Raw genomic sequence first — 25,829 nt, forward strand, 5'->3', positions numbered from 1 at the left:
CAAAAAAATGTCAATGCAGGAAAGACCCTGACTTTGCAGTAATACCCTCGAAACAGCGACGAACTAGTTGGCGTGGCAAGCGTGAAATATCTCCTCCACACAGCCGACTCTCTGGCTCGCTCCCTTCTAGCATGCAACACACGTGAAGCTGACGAATGACGTAGGTTCTGCTGCGACGGAAAAAAACACCTGGATCGGCTTGTGGATCTGTTAATTTTTCCGATCCCCGATCCAGCTATTTTGTCAGTATCGCGGCCGATATCCGATCCTAATATCGGATCGGTGCACCCATAGACATGACGTTAACCAACCATTCAGAAACGTCCTGTTCGATCTTCGATGGGTTCGTCATCTGTTCCTGGTCCGACTCCGGTTCAAAATGATAAGGTTGCTCAGATGTGTCCTCAGAGACTCCCGTTGCCATTATTTCTCGAAAATATACCCTCAAATGTTGTCAAGGCAAAACTCCACGTGTGTTGTGGTGTTGTGTCGGGTCGAACCAAACGCCCCACAGAGCAGAGGGGGCGGGGTGAGCAAAGCTCATTATCATTTAAAGTCACATACACTGAAATGACTTGCTGAAAACTGAGCTGGTTTTGACCAGGTAAAATGAGTGTTTTCTTACAATACTAATGAGAATTTTTAATTAAAGTATATTACAAACTTTTCATTTAGACACTAAAGAATCATATTAACTTGTACAAAAATGTCATTCTATGACCCCTTTAATAAAACAACTACAGAATACAAAGCTACGAATCACACAGGGGTAAATATGCATATATAAAGGAGAAACAAACGATATGGTACAAACAAGGAAAAATCAAACTTAACGAATAAAATCAAAGGGAAAAGAACGATGGAAAGAGAGAATCCACGAGGGAGAGAGATGAGAGACAGACAGTTCAATCACTTCACCAAAGCCCTTCAGACATTTATGATTTCGTGAATCAGGATTAATTAAGACAACCTCGTACAAGCAGTTAAAGGTGAAATATAATACTTGCATTAGGCTCTCTCGTGTACGTGTCTGAGTTCGAAGCGTCGTGGAAGTTCGCTACGGAGGTGAGTGTCCGGGAGAATATCTGTGAAGTTCAAGAAAGTTGCTCCAGAAGTTGCAGGTCTCTCTCTCTTGGCTGGCTGCCCAAAGGGATCCTTCTCTCAGGGGGGGGCGAAGGCCAGGGTGGTCTTTCCTCGGGATGGCGGAGTGCAAAGAGTTAATGATAAACTTCTGTTCTTTATAGACGGAGTGGCCGAGCCCGACAGATGTAGGGATCCAATCACATCCGTGGAGAGAGAGAGCGCGAGTGTTTCATTGTTCTCTGAACCCCCTCCTCTTCAGTTAATCAATAGGGTGGCAATTTTAAGCCTCTATTTCTTTAGAAAGCTGGTATCTCTGAAATTATGCATCTTGTTGGGATTTTTGAGCAAGATTTGGCATAATCAAATTTTTGCGATATCAGAGATACTAAGAACGGTCATTCTGCGATTTGCGCGTACAGATATACGAGATTATCACAGTTACTGGCATACAGGTTTTGATTTACAACAGTAAACATCCTAGTTATTCTAATACATTGTATAAAGACATGAAATCAACGGAATATATATTTGAACATTATTAAAACAGTTCTTTTAGTCCCCATGTTTCAAGTAACACGTGTTGTGCAAGAATTGTCTTCTTTCCTGCGTGCTATGTATGTGTGTTTGCGGAGTGAAGTCATGTGAATGCCTTTAGGCGGTACCATTCGCTGGACATCATGGCTCCATTCTTTGTCCGGGTTGTTAATTAACTTGATATCCTGATCACACACAAAATGTCCTTTGTTCGTGGTCGATTTGATTAGGAAAGTCACGAGAGACTGTGCAAAGGCCTATCCGGTGATGTATTCGGCCCAAAATCTGATTGAATCGGGTCATTGTTGCTACAACACTAACTAAAGTTAAAAAAGTGAAATCGCATGCAACCACCCCTTTAAATGAACGACTACTAGTCCATCCATCCATCTTCTTCCGCTTATCCGGGGCCGGGTCGCGGGGGCAGCAGTCTAAGCAGAGATGCCCAGACTTCCCTCTCCCTAGACACTTCCTCTAGCTCTTCCGGGGGGACACCGAGGCGTTCCAAGGCCAGCCGGGAGACATAGTCCCTCCAGCGTGTCCTTGGTCTTCCCCGGGGCCTCCTCCCGGTTGGACATGCCCGAAACACCTTCCCGGGAAGGCGTTCAGAAGGCATCCGGAACAGATGCCCGAGCCACCTCAGCTGTCCCCTCTCGATGTGGAGGAGCAGCGGCTCTACTCCGAGTTCCTCCCGAGTGACTGAGCTTCTCACCCTATCTCTAAGGGAGCGCCCAGCCACCCTGCGAAGAAAGCTCATTTCGGCCGCCTGTATCCGGGATCTTGTCCTTTCGGTCATGACCCAAAGCTCATGACCATAGGTGAGAGTAGGAACGTAGATTGACCGGTAAATCGAGAGCTTCGCCTTACGGCTTAGCTCTTTCTTCACCACGACAGACCGGTACATCGACCGCATTACTGCAGAAGCTGCACCGATCCGTCTGTCAATCTCCCGTTCCATCCTCCCCTCACTCGTGAACAAGACCCCTAGATACTTGAACTCCTCCACTTGGGGCAGGAACTCTCCACCAACCTGAAGTGGGCAAGCCACCCTTTTCCGACTGAGGACCATGGCCTCGGATTTGGAGGTGCTGATCCCCATCCCAGCCGCTTCACACTCGGCTGCAAACCGTCCCAGTGCATGCTGAAGGTCCTGGTTAGAAGGGGCCAACACGACAACGTCATCCGCAAAGAGCAGAGACGAAACCGTGTGGTCCCCAAACCTGACACCCTCCGGCCCTTGGCTGCGCCTAGAAATTCTGTCCATAAAAATTATGAACAGAACCGGCGACAAAGGGCAACCCTGCCAGAGTCCAACATGCACCAGGAACAAGTCTGACTTACTGCCGGCAATGCGGACCAAACTCCTGCTTCGGTCATACAGGGACCGGACAGCCCTCAGCAAAGGACCCCGGACCCCATATTCCCCCAGCACCCTCCACAGGACACCGCGAGGGACACAGTCGAATGCCTTCTCCAAATCCACAAAACAAATGTGGACTGGTTGGGCAAACTCCCATGAACCCTCCAGCACCCTGTAGAGGGTATAGAGCTGGTCCAGTGTTCCGCGACCAGGACGAAAACCACACTGTTCCTCCTGAATCCGAGGTTCCACTATCGGCCGAATTCTCCTCTCCAGTACCCTGGCATAGACTTTCCCGGGGAGGCTGAGAAGTGTGATCCCCCTATAGTTGGAACACACCCTCCGGTCCCCCTTCTTAAAAAGAGGGACCACCACCCCGGTCTGCCATCCCAGAGGCACTGTCCCCGACCACCACGCGATGCTGCAGAGGCGTGTCAGCCAAGACAGCCCCACAACATCCAGAGACTTGAGGTACTCAGGGCGGATCTCATCCACCCCCGGTGCCTTGCCACCGAGGAGTTTCTTGACCACCTCGGTGACTTCAGGTTGGGTGACGGACGAGTCCTCCTCTGAGCCCCCAGCCTCTGCTTCCTCAATGGAAGACGTGACGGCGGGATTGAGGAGATCCTCGAAGTATTCCTTCCACCGTCCGACAACATCCCCAGTCGAGGTCAACAGCCGCCCATCGCCACTGTAAACAGCGTTGGTAGGGCACTGCTTCCCCCTCCTGAGGCGCCGGGCGGTTTGCCAGAATCTCTTCGAGGCCAGCCGATAGTCCTTTTCCATGGCCTCACCGAACTCCTCCCAGGCCCGAGTTTTTGCCTCCACAACCACCCGGGCTGCAGTCCGTTTAGCCTGCCGGTACCTGTCAGCTGCCTCAGGAGTCCCACAAGCCAGCCAGGCCCGATAGGACTCCTTCTTCAGCTTGACGGCATCCCTTACTTCCGGTGTCCACCACCGGGTTCGGGGATTGCCGCCTCGACAGGCACCGGAGACCTTGCGTCCACAGCTCCGAGCAGCCGCTTTGACAATGGAGGTGGAGAACATGGTCCACTCGGACTCAATATCTCCAGCCTCCCTCGGGATCCGGTCGAAGTTCTGCCGGAGGCAGGAGTTGAAGATCTCTCTGACAGGAGACTCGGCCAAACGTTCCCAGCAGATCCTCACAGTACGTTTGGGTCTACCGAGTCTATCCAGCTTCCTCCCCCGCCATCGGATCCAACTCACCACCAGGTGGTGATCAGTTGACAGCTCCGCCCCTCTCTTCAACCGAGTGTCCAAGACATATGGCCGCAGGTCAGATGAAACGACCACAAAGTCGATCATTGACCTACGACCTAGGGTGTCCTGGTGCCATGTGCACTGATGGACACCCTTATGCTTGAACATGGTGTTCGTTATGGACAAACTGTAACTAGCACAGAAGTCCAATAACTGAACACCACTCGGGTTCAGATCAGGGGGGCCGTTCCTCCCAATCACGCCCCTCCAGGTTTCACTGTCATTGCCCACGTGGGCGTTGAAGTCCCCCAGTAGAACGACGGAGTCCCCAGTCGGAGCACTCTCCAGCACCCCTCCCAGGGACACCAAGAAGGCCGGGTACTCTGCACTGCTGTTTGGCCCGTAGGCGCACACAACAGTGAGAGACCTATCCCCGAGCCGAAGCCGCAGGGAAACGACCCTCTCGTTCACCGGGGTAAACTCCAACACATGGCGGCAGAGCTGGGGGGCTATAAGCAAACCCACACCAGCCCGCCGCCTCTCACCATGGGCAACTCCAGAGTGGTGAAGAGTCCATCCCCTCTCGAGGAGTGTGGTTCCAGAGCCCAAGCCCTGCGTAGAGGTGATTCCGACTATCTCTAGTCGGAACCTCTCAACCTCACGCACAATCTCAGGCTCTTTCCCCGCCAGCGAGGTGACATTCCATGTCCCAAGAGCCAGTTTCCGTGTCCAGGGATCGGGTCGTCTAGGCCCCCGCCTTCGACTGTTGCCCGATTCGCTTTGCACCGGCCCCTTACGGTCCCTCCCGTGAGTGGTGAGCCCACGGGAAGGTGTCCCCACGTCGCTCCTTTGGGCTGAGCCCGGCCGGACCCCGTGGGGGAAGGCCCGGCCACCAGGCGCTCGCATACAAGCCCCAACCCCAGGCCTGGCTCCAGGGTGGGGCCCCGGCTGCGCCGTACCGGGCGACGTCACGGTCCTTGTTTTTGTTTTCTTCATAAGGGGTTTTTGAACTGCTCTTAGTCTGACCTGTCACCTAGGACCTGTTTGCCTTGGGAGACCCTACCAGGGGCATATAGCCCCGGACAACGTAGCTCCTAGGGTCATTCGGGTACTCAAACCCCTCCACCACGTTAAGGTGGCAGTTCATGGAGGACTGTGCAAAGGCCTATCCGGTGATGTATTCGGCCCAAAATCTGATTAAATCGGGTCATTGTTGCTACAACACTAACTAAAGTTAAAAAAGTGAAATCGCATGCAACCACCCCTTTAAATGAACGACTACTAGTCGCCTAGAAAAATCTTTAGTCAAGGGCAGCCCTAGAGGATACACAGGTGTATCCTTCCCTCTCATCCTAAAGGGGTGGAGCCAAGATGCAAGGAAAAGAAACGAGGATGCACAAATAAAAAATGAGAAGCACCCAATGGCATGGTTTTTCTTTTAGGACTTTCATTTTATCAGGCATCTGCCAAGACTTTGTCTGAGGTGCATGTCTTCACATATACATTAAAAAATGGTTCACGGGTCGTTCAGTTATGCAACATATTTGTTACACAAGTGCACTCTGTAGGTTGAAATACAAACCCAGAGGAAAGTTTTCTTGCTCAGAGGTTGTTCTTTCACAGCCCAGAAGACTTTTTGGGCTTTTCACATATTCATTTAAGCATCGACTTTACAAAATTCTTTTGAGATATAAAAACAAATGAGAAATCTGTGGCATACAGTAAAGGTATAGAGCTATAATATGCATAGCATTTTAAAAATAGATGCTTGATATTTAATTTGTTTACTATGAGATTGTGCTTTAGAATTGCCGTTTTATATGGCATCTGGCCTAGTATCGGCCCCGGCTGATATGGTGTGCGTTCTGGGTAGATTTTGTTCAGCTATAAAACTGGCCTGACATGTAACAGTGGTTCAGATGTGGTCCTGTTGTATCTAGGGAGATGTAGCTGTGTCTTACCACCATCAGTTTGATTTAATTTCAGACCAGGGCAAGCGCATCCCCACCGTAATTCATCCTGACCCCAGTCTCAACTGACACCTGGATCAGTGCCAGGAATTTTGATACGGTTGAGCCAGATCTGCTACTAGCTGGATATCAAATGTCCATCTGTGTAACATCAGTATAGAAAATCCAGACGCAATAATCAGGGTTAAAAAAGTCCATCGTTTACACGTCTGCTTTGGACTTTAGAGGACATAAAGACTATGGGCTTCTGTACATTTTAAGAAGATATTTTCACCAGATCACTTGACATACAGTAGATCAAGCCATTAGGGGCTTATTTCTGTTCTGCAGTGATCTGTGACTTTCAAAACATGTATATGCATCTGTTGTAAAAGGAAATATTTCTATAAACCACTTTTAAAAATATGCTCTGGCATAAGCTCAGACACGTAAACATTATTATAGTTTCATGATTGGCAATGATTGGTATTTTTTAAGAATGAATTAAAAGGAATGTAATTTAAAGTTTAATTAATTTTGCCAACTGGTTGGAAATAATGACAGTTTTAATTTTTATATTTATTTAAAGGCGCAGTGTACATATGTACATTTTAGCGGGATCTAGTGGTGAGGTGGCGAATTGCCACTGCTCACCCCTCCCTTTCGAAGCACGTAGAGAAGCTACGGTGGCCGACACAGGACAAAAATGTCGTCATTTGAGACAGCAGAGAGTAGCTAGCGTTCTGTAGAGCAGTTTGTCTGTTTAGGGCTACTGTAGAAACATGACGGCGCAAAATGGCGACTTCACTGTAAGGGGACCCGCGGTGTATGAAGATAGAAATGGCTCATTCTACGGTAATAAAAACATAACAGTTTATTATGTATATAGGTACTCAAGATTAACATGAGATTGGCAGAATCTGTGTGTGTTGTGTACCCTTTAAAAAAAAAAGATCTCTATATCCATGTAATTTTTCAGTATTTTAGTATTATTTATAGAACTAAATATTATATTTATCCAAATTAATTCAGTTATATTAACCTAATAATTATGTTATAGCTGACTCTATATGGACTGGAAAACTTTCAAAAAATAGTTTAAAAAGAATATCGATATAGACATTTATAGACTTACAGTTATGATAACAAAATAGGATGTGTGAGTAAGATATGCACTATGAAAAATGTTTTCACATCACTCATCAAAAAGGTATGTATTCATCCGTAAGCTCCTCTGATAATTATCCTCTCAAGTTTTAGATAGAACACATTTCACTTAAAGATTAAAAGGACTAATGTCTCATTGATTTCTTTCAGCTTGAAGCATTAAACACTTATTAATTACTTATGAAGAACAGATCTTCTTGAATGGGGCACAAAAAAGTGTCTCAGTTTGAAAATGTCTGAAAAGAGAAACTGGTTAACGTGACTTCTATTCCAAGCAGACATCATTCAGAGGGTTTTAACATCGCTCTCTCGGTTCATGGCCGTTCGCAAAGGGCTGAATGGGTAAGAATGAAGATGTTTTTTCACATTCACTTGTTGTCCCCATGGAACTGGGAAAGGTGTGTATATATATATATATATATATATATATATATATATATATATATATATATATATATATATATATATATATATATATATATATATATATATATATATATATATATATATATATATATATATATATATATATATATATATAAATAAAAATAAATATAAATATAAATATAAATATAAATATAAATATAAATATAAATATAAATGTATATGTATGTATATATATATAAAACTCACTAAATTCCAGCCTCAGCCCATTCAGAAGTACCGGTACTTAGGTAGAAACCCATACATAGAAGCCTGACAAAAATGCTTATTTTTGAGAAAAACGTCAGACGGACTTAGAGGCTTTTGCATCTGAAGTCTTCATATACTGTAAATATACACTCACCTAAAGGATTATTAGGAACACCATACTAATACTGTGTTTGACCCCCTTTCGCCTTCAGAACTGCCTTAATTCTACGTGGCATTAATTCAACAAGGTGCTGAAAGCATTCTTTAGAAATGTTGGCCCATATTGTTAGGATAGCATCTTGCAGTTGATGGAGATTTGTGGGATGCACATCCAGGGCACGAAGCTCCCACCACATCCCAAAGATGCTCTATTGGGTTGAGATCTGGTGACTGTGGGGGCCATTTTAGTCCAGTGAACTCATTGTCATGTTCAAGAAACCAATTTGAAATGATTGGAGCTTTGTGACATGGTGCATTATCCTGCTGGAAGTAGCCATCAGAGGATGGGGACATGGTGGTCATAAAGGGATGGACATGGTCAGAAACAATGCTCAGGCAGGCCGTGGCATTTAAACGATGCCCAATTGGCACTAAGGGGCCTGAAGTGTGCCAAGAAAACATCCCCCACACCATTACACCACCACCACCAGCCTGCACAGTGGTAACAAGGCATGATGGATCCATGATCTCATTCTGTTTACACCAAATTCTGACTCTACCATCTGAATGTCTCAACAGAAATCGAGACTCATCAGACCAGGCAACATTTTTCCAGTCTTCAACTGTCCAATTTTGGTGAGCTTGTGCAAATTGTAGCCTCTTTTTCCTATTTGTAGTGGAGATGAGTGGTACCCGGTGGGGTCTTCTGCTGTTGTAGCCCATCTGCCTCAAGGTTGTGCGTGTTGTGGCTTCACAAATGCTTTGCTGCATACCTCGGTTGTAACGAGTGGTTATTTCAGTCAAAGTTGCTCTTCTATCAGCTTGAGTCAGTCGGCCCATTCTCCTCTGACCTCTAGCATCAACAAGGCATTTTCGGCCACAGGACTGCCGCATACTGTATGTTTTTCCCTTTTCACACCATTCTTTGTAAACCCTAGAAATGGTTGTGCGTGAAAATCCCAGTAACTGAGCAGATTGTGAAATACTCAGACCGGCCCGTCTGGCACCAACAACCATGCCACGCTCTTTCCCATTCTGACATTCAGTTTGGAGTTCAGGAGATTGTCTTGACCAGGACCACACCCCTAAATGCATTGAAGCAACTGCCATGTGATTGGTTGATTAGATAATTGCATTAATGAGAAATTGAACAGGTGTTAATAATCCTTTAGGTGAGTGTATATTTGTGTATAGATTTACATTCATATACTATGACTCAGTTGTGGTCTATTACTGTGGTTCATAACTTGTGGATTGTGACCCAAAAGCATGTCTGTTTTTATGGAGTCAGAGAAAGCAGGGAGAAATCAGTGTCAAATGCATAAAATGAATTGCAACTCTCCATATAACAGTGATTAATTAGGATAGGAACATAAATAGGCTTATCAACTTGCAAAAGGGAAGAGAAAAATTGAAAACATATAGAATCAGTGAAATCTGAGAACCTTCAACATGTCTGAAGTGCTCGTATAATGAAAGAGCAAAACACTTAAACAAATGACACTAATGGCAGATCTCGCAAAAATCAAAGCTTATTGGCTCTTGATTTTGTGTTCACACAAAAGGCTTTATTCGTTGTGCTTTTAGCGTAATAACCAAAGTGGTCTGAAAATGGCTTGAAAGAGAGTTTATGATGATCGTGCAAGAATCCTGTGCCAAAACCGTTTGAGGATAATAACTTAAATTTTTATTTCCAGCCCTTTCAGATATAACAAAACCAATATTGTGAAGGTGGGCTGGGTGCCCCCAAATGTGTTTTTTTGCAGTTCTAAGTGTATCATACAATTATTTACACAGCCATATGTTGTTTCTTTTAGTCCATGTAAGCTTTAAGGCCATTTCCTCAGAGAGTGTAGTAGTAAAAAGGTAAACGTTTAGCACATATGCATTTAAAAAATGTTTTCCTTGACAATGGGTGAAAAATAATAACTAATCTTGTTTGATGCATACAAACTTTTTTTTCTCCAATACTTTTTTGTTTGTTTTTTCTTGTTGACAATTGACTTAAAGTGTTAGTTCACCCAAAAATTTAAATTCTGTCATTAATTCCTCACCCTCATGTCGTTTCAAACCCACAAGCCCTTCGTTCATCTTCAGAACATAAATGAAGATATTTTTGATGAAATCCGAGAGCTCTCTGATCCCTCCATAGACAGCAATATAATTGACACTTTCAAGGCCCAGAAAGGTAGTAAAAACATTGTTAAAATAGTCCATGTGACTCCAGTGGTGACAAGAACACTTTTTTCTGGCAAAGGGTAGAAAATCGTTGAATAACGTTGTTATTGTCACAAAAGGTATTCTCGTCGCTGTAATGTTTATGCTATTTTATGGTTAGTTTTCTCTTTCAGTTCAACCGCTGTCATGGTAGAGCAGGTTTGTTGGAAATCTTGCAGAGAAAGTTAGATAAAAATTGATGTTTATGTGGCTCCTATTTAATGGCACAGACTTTAAACGTAACTCTACCACCCCCTTGAGTACGAACATCTTTTACCATCATCATAACAGTTTGTACAATTGGACAGGAGGCTTAAAATGTGTTTGCCAAGCGTTGACATCTGCATGCTCGCATAGAGTATGTTCATGGCATATGTTTCAGGCTGTTACGCTGCAACAACACGTGGTAAATATAGTCAAAGTAGGCTGTGTGTTTTTGAGTTTTGTAGGTCAGTCAAAGAATGATGCTTTCTAAGAAAAATTCAACAGTATTTGCTTAAATGAATACTTTCTTGTTGGATTCTGCATGTTTCATAACACGTGGATGCTTCCCTGTCTTAATCAAACCGTGAGCCTGATAATCAATAGTAAAGCACAGAGCTGTGAAGTTGACTACAAAATACAACAAATGCATATATATCACCATTATTCCTGCCCCTCCCTTCAATGAGTTCATTACTCCATATTCTGTTATTCGCAGTGATAAAAGAACACGGAACATGCTAACACAAAACTATCCAGATTGAAAAACAAATGAGTTGAAATTACCACTTAGAGTTGTTTCCACAATCCTTTTTATCCATAAAAGCAAGCTGTCTGGAGAGTTATTGGGCCTGGAGTCACAAATGGATAGCTTTTGAAGTGCAAAGGATGCTGAAACATCAGACGGTTATTTCTTTCTTTCTTTATTTGGTGTATTTGGTTGCAGATTGCTGTATGTTTTCAGTAGCTCTTTGGCTTATTTTGTCATTATTAGAGCAAAGAACATTGGGATTAGAGTATAGGGGCCTCTTGAAAGCACTATTGTTGTCTAACGAAACTGAACTACTGCTATGCAATATCAATGCCTTTTTGTCATGTGACCATGCATTGGTGTTTGTAAAGACCTGGCAAAGAAGCTCAAAGAGAATGAATCTGTTATTTCCTTCTTTTTTTTTTTACTAATCAAACTTATTTAAACGGAAGCATACAATACAAAGACTGGGCAGTATTTACATTGCATAGAGATGAATGGGCAAAATTTGTCGCCCAGAAGTTGATCTTTTCATTTAATCTGAGCGAAGTTCTCCTGTCTCATGAATTTTTGATTTTTGCTGTCATTTTTTTTGTTAGGATGAATCTTAAAGCAACAGTTCTTTGTTAAATTGGTCATGAACTGAGAAATAAAATTTTCCTTGAGCTTTTGACATATAAGAGGTCATCATTAGGGATGTTAATGATTAATCGATGATCGATTAATTGTCGATAAGACATTTATAGACATCCCTGGAGCTGTCAATCAAACCGCGCGAGTTTATCAGTGACTGAGTTATGAAAACACGCCAAAACTCCCGCAATAATCAACACGTCTCTTATTTACATTGTGTTTGCACTGTTAGTTATGATGAAAGCATTCGCAGAAATCGAGTTGCAACATTTCTCTGATCGGCTACAATGTTCATCACTGCAACCTTTCATGTCATAATCTAAATATAATACCATAGATCTAAATATAATGCTATAACGAACACTTTTCTCGATTAGTTAATCTTGAGAGCTGTAATAGTAAAATGTGTGAACATTTTTCAAGAGAGTTACACATGTAATACTTATTTCATATGCAAAGATGCTAGCCAATCCCAGCTGTGGGCGTTTACACTGAAGTCTCACAGCAGCCAATCACAGCAGTGGGCGTTTACACTGAAGTCTCACAGCAGCCAATCACAGCAGTGGGCGTTTACATTGAAGTCTCACAGCAGCCAATCACAGCAATGGCCGTTTACACTGAAGTCCCACAGCAGACACGCCCCTTCAAACAGAGCGTTCAAATCTGAGGTCTAAAATCAGGGTAAATTATGAGATGCTTTATAAGTGCAACACAGGAAACATTATAAAACAATAAAACAATGCAGTTCATGTCCCCTTTAAATAGAAGGGGGCGTACACATATTTATGACTATATAGTTTGGATGAAATGGAACCCAAACCCAAAACGGTAGCTTTAAAACATAAATGTTGATATTAAATCAAATGAATGTTGATAGCTCTTGGAAGAATCTGATGAGAAATGTTCATATTAAGACGTTTGATTGCAGACTTTGGTTGTAAACCTGAGCACAGTTATTGAGATCTGCAACTCTAGAAGATATGCATGTGAGATTATTATTATTATTATTCAGGCCTTTTTCTCAGCAGATGAAATATGGGTTGTCTGCATATGCTCTCAATTTGATGTCAGCGCTGTCTAGGAGAAACAATTGGGATATTGTAGAGATACCATTTTTGATTTGTTCTCTCTACTGGCTGAAATGTATGAAAACGGGATGTAAGATTTTGTTTTGTTTTGTCAGGTTAAATAGAGCTATGCAAGATATGATGTGTCTTAAGTTTGCATATTCATGCCATGTTAAATTAGCGGTAATGTTTCTGCTCCAGTAATGCATCCGATGGGCCTCGCCGCCACGATGAGGAGTGAGATAACCGTGTCTGACTGACTCCAACTGCCACATCAGATTTTCCGACATTGCTTTGACCCTCAGACGATGTCTGTCCGATCCAGTGGCCCGTCTGCGTTCTGCGCATTTGTTTGACAAACACTTGAGGGGAGACGATGATAAGAAACATTGGTTGGACCGTTCCACGGACTGATCTTTTCTGATTTGCTTGGCTCTCCATAAGCCTCATCTCTTGTTCTGTATCAGAAGGGAAAAGGAGCATCGTACAGCACATTTTCTTAAAGTAAGATAAAAGAGACTTGAGAATGTAGACTTCATTTCACACTGTCAGTGATTTCAGAGGTAAAATCCATTGATTCACTCATCCGCAGACATCTCGCAGAACTAAACGCTTTGAAGTAGCTTGTTGTTGCTGTCAGAGATTTGCGAGCAGAACACAAAAATATATAAAACTGTGTACACAAAGATATATGATGTTCCATCTGGGTACACAGTATGAGGCTGAAGCTAATAAAATGTGCAAAACTTAATTAACTTCTATTACTATTAATTTTTAATGTGCCTGTCCAGTTGAAATGTTACTATTCTGGCACTGTGAAGTTAAGGTCTTTCATCTCTTTCTTTTACAATCAATAATTTTGCTTTGAAGAGTCGCACCATATCTCACAGCTCAGACAAATGTGGCTCATTAGCAGCAGGTTTCTGAAAGTAAAAACAGTAAGGACTGAAGTAATTAAAACGCTTGGGGCAAATCAATAGAGATTAATGTTAGTTTAATAGTCAACCTCCTTTCTCTCCTAGTCTGTGGATGGGAACGACACATTATATCTCTCCGCAGTGCAATAGATTTTGCTGCAGAGTTTTAAAATATCAAACACTAGAGCTGTTCTGTCATGACGTCAATTTGTCGGCCAAACCAGAAGGCTAATTTGCCACGGCTTCTCTTGGGATATTCTAATGGGTTTTTAGAATAGCAGTGTTCGATTTATTTGCAGAGTAAGAGGCTTTACGGCACATAAATTACACGCAGTTATACCTCAAATGCGAATTTGAAAACCGCTGTGCAACTTGCTAACAATTTGATACATAAGGTAACGACAGGCCGATGATAACCTGCAGGATATCCTCAGTGAATTTTAGGAATCATTTTAAAGACTTACAAATCGAATTTATGATTTGTAGTTGTTGTTGTTGTTATTGTTGTGGTTGATACTTTATGGGAAATTACATTGTCACGGCAGCTTCAACACTCAAAAAAGAACAAAGCACCACTCTTAAGTCTTAAATCTAAAAATCTCTACAATACTACAAGATCTACAATATAAATTTTTTAAAGAAATGGTACCTAAAATTGACATGAATGAGATGAGAAGAAATGAGCACTAACATATCAGGATACAGATGTGCAAATGATGGCATAAGTACAAAAATACACTCTAAAAATGCTGGGTTAAAAATAACCCAAGTGAGGTTGAAAATGGACTAACCCAGCAATTAGGTTGTTTTAACCCAGTGAATAGTTTGTTTTAACCCAGTAATTGGGTTGTTTTAACCTAGTGAATGGGGTCATTTTAACCAAGCGGTTGGGTTAAATGTTTGCTTAAAACAACCCAATTGCATTTTTTAGAGTGTATACACATACACATATATACACATTTACCTGCACATACACACACACACACACACACACACACACACACACACACACACACACACACACACACACACACACACACACACACACACACACACACACACACACAGACAGGGGGGTTTTTATGAAATGTGGGGACATTCCATAGCAGGCGTAATGGTTTTTATATCGTACAAACCGTATTTTCTATCCCCTTACACTGCCCCTGCCCCTAAACCTACCCATCACAGGAAACTGCACAGTTTACTTTCTGTGAAAAAAACCTAATTCTGTATGATTTATAAGCATTTGAAAAGTGAGGGCATGGGGAACGTCCTCATATTTCACCCTCTTTTTGTAATAACAATGTCATACCCATGTCATTATACTCATTTGTGTCCTGATATTTCACAAAAACATGCCCATTGCCCACACAGACACACACACACACACACACACACACACACACACACACACACACACACACACACACATGCATACATATACATACCTACCTACATACATACATATACACACACATATATATACACAAACATACCCCTATACATAAAATACACACACGTAAATACACCTATATATGCAGTTCCAATAATGAGTCCTGTTATATTCATAGCACATTGAACAATCTGATAGCCGTCAATAGAAGGGATTTCCTGCTACGCTCAGACTTGCACTTTGGTGCAATCAGTCTATGACTGAATGTGCTGTTGTTAAGCATCCCTAGATTATTGATGCCAGTGCCACATTCAACAACTTTGAAGGATTTTTAATCAGCCAAGCATACATTTTACTGAATACATAATCTGTCAATATTTAATAATTTAATAATTTAATCTCAAAAATATCTACTTCAGTAATGAAACTCATGAAACTACAATCTGCATCATGCAATCCTATCATTACTGTATGGCACAAGCTGAATGGCCTCTGCTGATCCTGCAGCCAATGAGATTGCTCACTCATTATATAAATAGTCTGGTTCAGTGTTTGCTGTAAGCTAGTCCTGCATTGTGAGTTCCTCTGAAACCCTCCACCTCCCCAGCTCCACCTGCCTATCTGATATAGGATTTATGTATGTTTATTCAGGGCTCGAATAAAGCTTGGAGCACCAGAAAAAAATTAGGAGCCTCCACCGAAAATTAAGGAGCACAACTACAATTAATATATATTAAAAGATTTATTTTGTGTTGTACACCACATTTTGTAGAGAAATGAAAATGGTAGTGATGCACCGATCATGTATTTTTATGGGCGAATCGTTTTTTTTTTTTACAAGCAAATTGGCCAATTCCGATACCGGCTGCTGATCTTTAAGCGAAATTATTTGTTGTTTATTTGCTCTATAACAGGCCAAACTTAACGTCCTGTTAACAGACCTCGTAATATTTTCACATCAATTACTAAATGTTTTTGTGCATGTCCGGAATAAAGATCAGCTGAAATGAATCTTAAAAACCGTCCGCTTTTGATAGCATGTTTCAAGCACAAACCGGCAGTTTTTCTATTTTGGTCGACCGGTGCATATCTAGAAAAAGAGGTTGCACCACAACAATTATTTGCACTCACACAAATGCTCCCGATTAAATTTTGATGTCGCACAGATTCAGTTTTGTGAGCATATGCGACCAAAATGGTCGCAATTTCGAGCCTTATTTATGCAGCAGTAGCAGTTTTCTGAGAATGCGGTTGCGAGTCCTGAACATTTGCGGATGTAAGTTCGGTTATGGTAAATGAATGTAACCATATTAAGGACTCACAACCGCTGCGTAAACATGGCCAATGAACTCCAACACCACTGAAAATGAGATTCTTTGATCGGTTCCCACTTCAAACCTCTCAGTACTCCTGACATGTTTGTTTTCCCCTCAAGCAACTATCAATAGTGCAATAGATGTAAAATCGCCCTGATAGACTCATCTGATGCTCATTTATGATGCCCTGTGGGTTTCATCATGGACTGCAGCCGAACAGATTCAGAAGCACATGCTTACTTCACAATGAAAAAGATCCGCAAGAAATGAACTAGAACCATATTTGTAAGGCATTGAGCATTAATTGCTGGCATGTACATGTGGGACATTTCCTTAGCGGCAAACTTTCTTTTTGGCAGATCATTATCTAATCCCTGGGCTTTTTGCTAATCAGTTTTTTCTCAGGAGCTCACCATCTCTCCCAAGGGGACTCTTCTCTTCTCTTCACCTCACTAATGATGTTTTGAATGATGAGGGAAGAGTGCAGGATATCCAAGCCAATTATTCAAAAATAAATGCTGAAATAAGCATTTGGGGAGGTTTCTTGTGTTTTGACAGCGTGAGGAATTAAGCAGAACATTTCAGATTGCTGTAAAGGATATATGTATTACAAGTGATTTAAAAAAAATTTTTTTTTATGTTTTTAACGATCACGTCAGCGTATGTTTCATTCACTTTGTGCGCATATGAATGTAAAACCTGTGTGCAAATGATTGATGAATCATCAATACGTTTGCACTTAAACTAACATTAAGGATCAAAACTAGTTCCAAATTTTATTCTCAGTTTAGAATGTTAAAACAAAATGTTTATTTACATAATTAAAATAATGTGTTGTAGCTCAAATTGGGAAAACTGTGCAATCAGTTTCCGCATTTTCTCCAAGTAAAGTGAACGTATTTTTAGTAGTTCACCTAGCATTGAATGCACTTAACAAGTTTGAAATTCTCAATTTGTTCAGTTTACTTAATTCAGTTAAGCGTAATTGCATCAAGTTGTTCTTACTTAAACCATTTAAGTTTTGTCAACTTAATTCTATCTGAGGAAGTGTACTCCCAGAATGCACTGCAGCGTGAATCAATTGATTGCTTTATTTTACCATTTTATTTGCCGTCTTTTGTCAGTACAACCCCGACAGCAAATAAAATTGTAATGGTCTTAAGTAACAAAATAAAATAAAAAAAACCTTGTTACCATTGTTATGTTTTGGATGCTGAATGTGCAAGTCTGTGTGTGACTCAAGCATGGTCAATTGCAAGATATTGTCACAAATATAGAGGGATTATATCAACCCAATTAAAAGTTTATGTCATAAGTGTTAGCAATAAAATGTTAAAAGATCATAATTTGAAATGAAATATAGTTACGCTATATATCATTAATTCACAAATATATATATTCAACTATATTGTCAACTTATGTGACGTACTCCCAAAATGTTTTGTTGTATTGTCAATAACATTCAAGATGACTTGTTGAGGATTCCTCATCTTGAATTAGTGAAAAGTCTATTAAGAATTGCCCCGCCTCACAAACCTTTTGCCTCGCATGTTTTTTTATTCTTTTTTAATTTTTTTGCTTTGGCAAAATGATAATAAAAACAGTCAAGTAATGTTTACTTGGGTTTTCTGAGTAACGAAGGCATAGGATGCAAATTGTTCAGATTACTAAATTGTTTGAAGTAAGTTGAACAAATTATTGGACATTAAGTAAAGTGAACTAAAAAGTCTTAGTAAGAACAACTGTTGGATTTTACAGTGTATAATGCGCTAAGAGCCCGCTCAAGTACTGTGCAGCTAAACCATCTGGTGCTTTGAAAGTAATTAGCAAGATTTAAACATTTATGCGATGTTTAACAGGGAGCCAATGCAGTGTTGACAGAACAGGGCTAATATGGTCATACTTCCTGGTTCTGGTAAAAACTCGCTGCTGTGTTTTGGACCAGCTGGAGTTTGTTTATTAGGCGAGCAGGGCAACCACCCAGTAGAGCATTACAGTAATCTAGCCTTGAGGTCATGAACGCGACATCAAATTATTTTATACACATGAATTTTATAGCTCCATGCTCTTCTGTGTCTTTTTAACATCTAAGACTTTAATAAAAACAAAGCTGAGAATGAAGTATAAGAAAATAATGTGTACCCTTACAAACAATACTGTAGATGGCACACCTATACCTTTTAAGAGTGCTGATCTTTTTAAAATCCATAACCAGCTCTATTATATCACCATGTATGCAGTGATTTGTATTATTAAACATACTTAATGATTAAAAGTTATTCTGTGTTTTCCTGCTTCTCCACCATTTAGGGGAATCCATTAATTCTCTGTATCAGCACCAAAATACCAAACAAAAAAGAAGAAAAGGCCTCAGGCTAACGCTGTGTGTCAAAATGGCTATAATGAGCTCTGCAGTCTGACCTGGTTCATTCAGCGGACTTACCAGAAGGGGATAAGATAACTACCACACCACTCTGTTTGCCAACAACAGCTTGGTTAATGGAAAAGGCCAACGTAACTTGGCAAGTCATCAAAGCAATTAGCCATTAAACATTTTCAAAGTTGTTTTTAATCTGCATCAAAGTCATCACTTCTTACCAACAGATGCCCCCTCATATTTCTGAGCCAAGTGCATTTGAATGCAGCATATTTGTGTCTTTGATCGTTACAATTATTGCACAATTATAGTAGATAAATAAACTGTTATCCATATTATGAGATATACTGTGATACTGATACTATGTGGTACTCTTCAAGAATACCTACAGACCTGTCGCGATTATTGATTAATGGTCTGATCTAATTGCAATAATTTGAGATAACAGTACACAGTTGTAATTGTGCAGTTTAAAGAGTTTGCCATCCAAATAAATGAAATTTAAGCACTTAAAGAAATGCCATCAAATGCACAATATCGTGTCTCCTTTTCTGGTGAAAGATTAAAGAATATAAAAACTAAACAAAAAGCAAAATTAAGGTTTGTGGGTTTAATCAGACTATATATTATTATATTATATGCACAATATTGTGTCTCCTTTTCTGGTGAAAGATTAAAGAATATAAAAACAAAAAGTAAAATGATGGTTTGTGGGTTTAATCAGATGATATTATATTATATTATAATAATTAAATTATATTATATTAATTATATTATATTATTAATTTTCACAACATTAAAGTAAATTGGGCCTATTTTGTTCTCATTTTTATTATTATACTAGGTCTATATATGATTCCAAGTATAAAAAAATAAATAAAAAAAAATCACATATGTGGCTTACACTGTAAGTGACATGAACACACATTTTTTTATTTGTTAATCGCAATTATTTATAACAATTAATCGTCAGCACAAATTTGATGATCGTGAAAGGTTTGAGAGTACTACATGTACAAAAATCACCTTTTTTTTATTGCAATTGTGAAATTATTGGAAAATTTAATTTTATTGTTAAAACGTACTTACTAGGGCTGCATCCAAAAGCTTGAAAAAGGATTGCCTTCGGAGGATGCATTCCAAGGCAGGAAGCCATCAAGGCACGTCCAAATCTCCTGAGATACCTTCATCTGATGGATTTTTGAAGGCAGCATAGATGTATCTTTCGTTGCCTTTGATATCCCACAATCCTTTCCATACTGTGACAGTTGCGCTAGACAATAAAGATGCCTTCCGATAGTTACGGTTGGTGTTCAGTTTGTGTGTGAATGTACGTTTTTGACCAATGTTTTAAACTTTTGATATAATTTCTAGCAAGAGATTACTAATGGAAATGACTATTTATCACTGGATAATAGTCCTTTGTAATGTCACAGATTCAACACACATTAGGTACACACATTATGTAGATTAGGACACGATGCATGTAGCATATCTTTAAAATGTACATAATATACAATAGTTTGAAGACCATACTTTTTTTCTGGCCATGTGAGGCTGTTGTCTTTTATCTCCTCCCTCTCTTGTGTTGTGTCGCACTGACCCTGAGAGGGTGAATGAATCGAGTCCACTGGCATAACTGTCACTGTCCGATCCAGTTTACTAATTACCCCTCTTGTGCTGACGGTGTCCTTTTCATGTTGTGCGTGCTGTCTGAGCCTATTTGTGTGTCTAAATGAGTAATCGATATCAAGTGTGGCAGTTTTACCTGGTCAATACGACATATCCAAACTATTAACATCGTCCGAGAGGCTTTTTTTATAATGCCACAAGCGTATGTTGGCTTTTTAAATTCAGTAAGGAGGGAGGTTGCTGCAGTTTTTAATAATTTTTTTCCAATATGAATTAGCCATGAACATGTTCATATACTCAAAATAACATACAAATTGTTTTATTTGATGTGTTATGTGATGTTATGCGTTATATGTTGTTATATGTACTCTGTTATGTCATGGTATATGTGATATGCTTGTCATGTTATATATATGTGATATGTTATGTCATATGACATAACAGAGTACATATAACAACATATGTTATGTGATGTGTTATGTCATATGTTATGTTATATGACATAACATATCACATAACATATGTTGTTATATGTACTCTGTTATGTCATGTTATATGTTGTTTGTGATATGCTTGTCATGTTATATGTGATATGTTATGTGATGTGTTATGTCATATGTTATATGTTGTTATATGTACTCTGTCATGGTATATGTAATATGCTTGTCATGTTATATATATGTGATAAGTTATGTGATGTGTTATGTTATTTTATGTTATATGTACTGTTATGTCATGTTATATGTGATATGTTGTCATGTTATATGTGATATGCTATGTGATGTTATGTCATGTTATATGTACTCTATATCGTTATATGTGATATGCTTGTCATGTTATATGTGATATGTTATGTGATGTGTTATGTCATATGTTATGTTATATGTTGTTATGTACTCTGTCATGTTATATGTGATGTTATGTTATGTGATATGTTATCATATGATATATGTTATATGTTGTTATATGTACTGTTATGTCATGTTATATGTTATTATATGTTATATATGTTGTTATATGTACTGTTATGTTATGTGATGTTATAATATGTTTTATGTTGTTATATGTACTGTTATGTCATGTATTATGTTATGTGATCAGTTATTATACGTTATATGTTATGCTATATGTTGTTATATGTACTGTATGTTATGTTAATTGCTCTGTTGATTTGTTTTTAAATGCATTTTACCTAACAATAAATGAATTGCCATTATTAATCAAAAGTCATTATAAAAATGTCATATTCAAATTTAAAAATGTATTTATGTGTTTGCTTTTGTTGGACTAATGGAAATCCATGGTTGTGGGACTGTTGAAACTTCACATGGTTTATCGCCTATTCAATTCAAATTCATTCTCATAAAGCAAAAGGCAGCTAACTATTAAATTCAGAATTTTGCCCAAAACTACTCTATATGCATTGCTTGTGTTTTGTTCAACTTTAGTTAAACTTTGTACTACAAAATTCAGTTTCATTAAGAATTTTTGGAAACTGTGATTCACTCTGGCTATGCTTCAAATTATGTTGAAACGTGAAAGTGAGGCGTGACCTGCCTCTATAATGCAGCAAAGTCCACTTCCAATGTGTGTTATTGCTGCTAAAAACATGTGCAATGAAATGTCACATGCGTCACAGGCTGCACTTATGAAAGGTCATGTCGGGCAGTATAGGTACATCATCACTCAGATATTTTATGATTGACTTTGACAACAGTTCAAATGAACAATGGGCTAGTAAACTCTATTATCACAGTGCTTGACTTCTCTCTTGTTATGGCTCATGTCAGTAAGTTTTTACCATATGCACCATAAGTTCAAATAGCAAGCCTTGACTCAATCTATTCAAAACTATCTTGCTGTTTAGCATGTCAAATTTTGTTGTATATATCGGCCAGTTTCTGTTCAAATCAAGCATTCAAAAGTTATATTTGGCAATCGTAATGTGATGTGTTTTTGAAACAACATTAAAGAGATCAGTTCGAGACTGTCAAGATTGTAGATGCATGATGATCAATGATGAAGTCAAGTCATGTTTCATTCTGAAATTTGCGAAAACCATTTCATGTTGTGCATTTTATTGGGATGTATGATTTGCTGGTGAAGAACTGTTAACTTGTTGTTTATCTTTTGTATCCTTAGCAATTCTTTTTTGTACCTGCATGTGTCTTAAAGACATTTCAAATGTTGTTGCCTAGTTCACTGTGTCTTAACACACACAGAGTACTTTGAAGGATTAGGATTTTAAGAGAGTTTTCCCGCTTTGACACGTGTGAAATTTCCATCCAGAATTGGTTGCAGATCAAACAGTTGAATTTTAGTCAACTTTAAAAAGTCAGTTTGTGAAATAGACCCCTAGCTCTCTGGGGTCAACAGGATTTAGTTTATGCCAACATCCTTTTACGGAGACTGATGGGTCTGATGAAGTACCAGCCACTCCAGTAAGTCATCCACTAACAGGATAGAGATCAAACTCTGTGATGCATTTGAGATTCACGGAAGTTCAAGCTAAACCCCGGGCTTTCATTGCTCTTGGGCAACAGGATGACAGACTTGCTCACAGACAGGTACTTCTTCAAATCTATATTCTCCCCCTTAGTAAAGGAGGAGTTGCTGAGGTCTTTAACAGTGAGAGACCAAGTCTATCACAGCCATGAAACTGACTCAGTAAATATCTCAGAAACTCCTTCTTCTCTGATGTATCTGCACTGGTGAGGAGAGATCTTCTGGGGTCTTTGTAGCTCTCGCTGCTTTAGATGGCTGATGATGTAAAAAAAGACTTTCACCTTATGCTGCAATTCAGTGAAGAGTTTTCACTTTTCTCCTTATGACAGAGTAAATTTGATTCATATAAACACAGCACAAACTTAAAGGGGTCATGAACTGAGAAATACAATTTTCTTTGAGCTCTTGACAAAAGAGGTCATCATACTATATGAATATCCTGTAAGTTTCAGAACTGTTGAAAACTTTCTCGTTAGTCCAAAAACAGATTTTATAGTTACCAAGCCCAGAGACAGACTCGTTGTGAATGTGCCTAAAGACCGCCTCTGCAGAAGAAAATCAACGTCTACTTCATCATCATCATCATCGCAACCGTTATAATCATCACATCTCTTGTTTACATTGTGTTTGCACTGTTAGTTATGATGAAAGCATTCGTTAGTGTGCAGAAATCGAGTTGCAATGACGAGATCAATGCATTGATGTGCTCAACATGTCTGTGATCGGCTACAATGCTCAACACTGTAACCTTTCATGCCACAATCTAAATATAATGACATGGATCTAAATATAATGCTATAGATCTAAATATAATGCCATGGATCTAAATATAATGCCATGAATCTAAATATAATGCCATGGATCTAAATATAATGACATAGATCTAAATATAATGCTATAGATCTAAATATAATGCCATGGATCTAAATATAATGACATGGATCTAAATATAATGCTATAGATCTAAATATAATGACATAGATCTAAATATAATGCCATGGATCTAAATATAATGACATGGATCTAAATATAATGCTATAGATCTAAATATAATGACATAGATCTAAATATAATGCCATGGATCTAAATATAATGACATGGATCTAAATATAATGCTCTAAATATAATGACATGGATCTAAATATAATGACATAGATCTAAATATAATGCTATAGATCTAAATATAATGACATGGATCTAAATATAATGCTCTAAATATAATGACATGGATCTAAATATAATGACATAGATCTAAATATAATGCTATAGATCTAAATATTATGCCATGGATCTAAATATAATGACATAGATCTAAATATAATGCTATAGATCTAAATATTATGCCATGGATCTAAATATAATGACATAGATCTAAATATAATGCCATGGATCTAAATATAATGACATGGATCTAAATATAATGCTCTAAATATAATGACATGGATCTAAATATAATGACATAGATCTAAATATAATGCTATAGATCTAAATATTATGCCATGGATCTAAATATAATGACATAGATCTAAATATAATGCTATAGATCTAAATATTATGCCATGGATCTAAATATAATGACATAGATCTAAATATAATGCTATAGATCTAAATATAATGCCATGGATCTAAATATAATGAAATAGATCTAAATATAATGCTATAGATCTAAATATTATGCCATGGATCTAAATATAATGACATAGATCTAAATATAATGACATAGATCTAAATATAATGCTATAGATCTAAATATAATGCCATGGATCTAAATATAATGACATAGATCTAAATATAATGCTATAGATCTAAATATAATGCCACAATCTAAATATAATGGCAAAGATCTAAATATAATGCTACAATCTAAATATAATGCCACAATGCCACAATCTAAATATAATGCCACAATCTAAATATAATGCTACAATCTAAATATAATGCCACAATCTAAATATAATGCCACAATCTAAATATAATGCCACAATCTAAATATAATGCTACAATCTAAATATAATGCTACAATCTAAATATAATGCTACAATCTAAATATAATGCCACAATCTAAATATAATGCCACAATCTAAATATAATGCCACAATCTAAATATAATGCCACAATCTAAATATAATGCTACAATCTAAATATAATGCCACAATGCCACAATCTAAATATAATGCCACAATCTAAATATAATGCTACAATCTAAATATAATGCCACAATCTAAATATAATGCCACAATCTAAATATAATGCCACAATCTAAATATAATGCCACAATCTAAATATAATGCCACAATCTAAATATAATGCTACAATCTAAATATAATGCTACAATCTAAATATAATGCCACAATGCCACAATCTAAATATAATGCCACAATCTAAATATAATGCCACAATCTAAATATAATGCTACAATCTAAATATAATGCCACAATCTAAATATAATGCTACAATCTAAATATAATGCCACAATCTAAATATAATGCCACAATCTAAATATAATGCCACAATGCCACAATCTAAATATAATGCCACAATCTAAATATAATGCCACAATGCCACAATCTAAATATAATGCCACAATCTAAATATAATGCCACAAAAATATAATGCTACAATCTAAATATAATGCTACAATCTAAATATAATGCCACAAAAATATAATGCTACAATCTAAAAATAATGCTATAGATCTAAATATAATGCCACAATCTAAATATAATGCCACAATCTAAATATAATGCTACAATCTAAATATAATGCTATAGATCTAAATATAACGCCATGGATCTAAATATAATGCCACAATCTAAATATAATGCTACAATCTAAATATAATGCCACAATCTAAATATAATGCCACAATCTAAATATAATGCTATGAATGCTACAATCTAAATATAATGCTATGAATGCTACAATCTAAATAT

This window comes from Gobio gobio (assembly GCF_949357685.1).
Source record: "Gobio gobio genome assembly, chromosome: 17".
NCBI classification, from domain to species: domain Eukaryota; kingdom Metazoa; phylum Chordata; class Actinopteri; order Cypriniformes; family Gobionidae; genus Gobio; species Gobio gobio.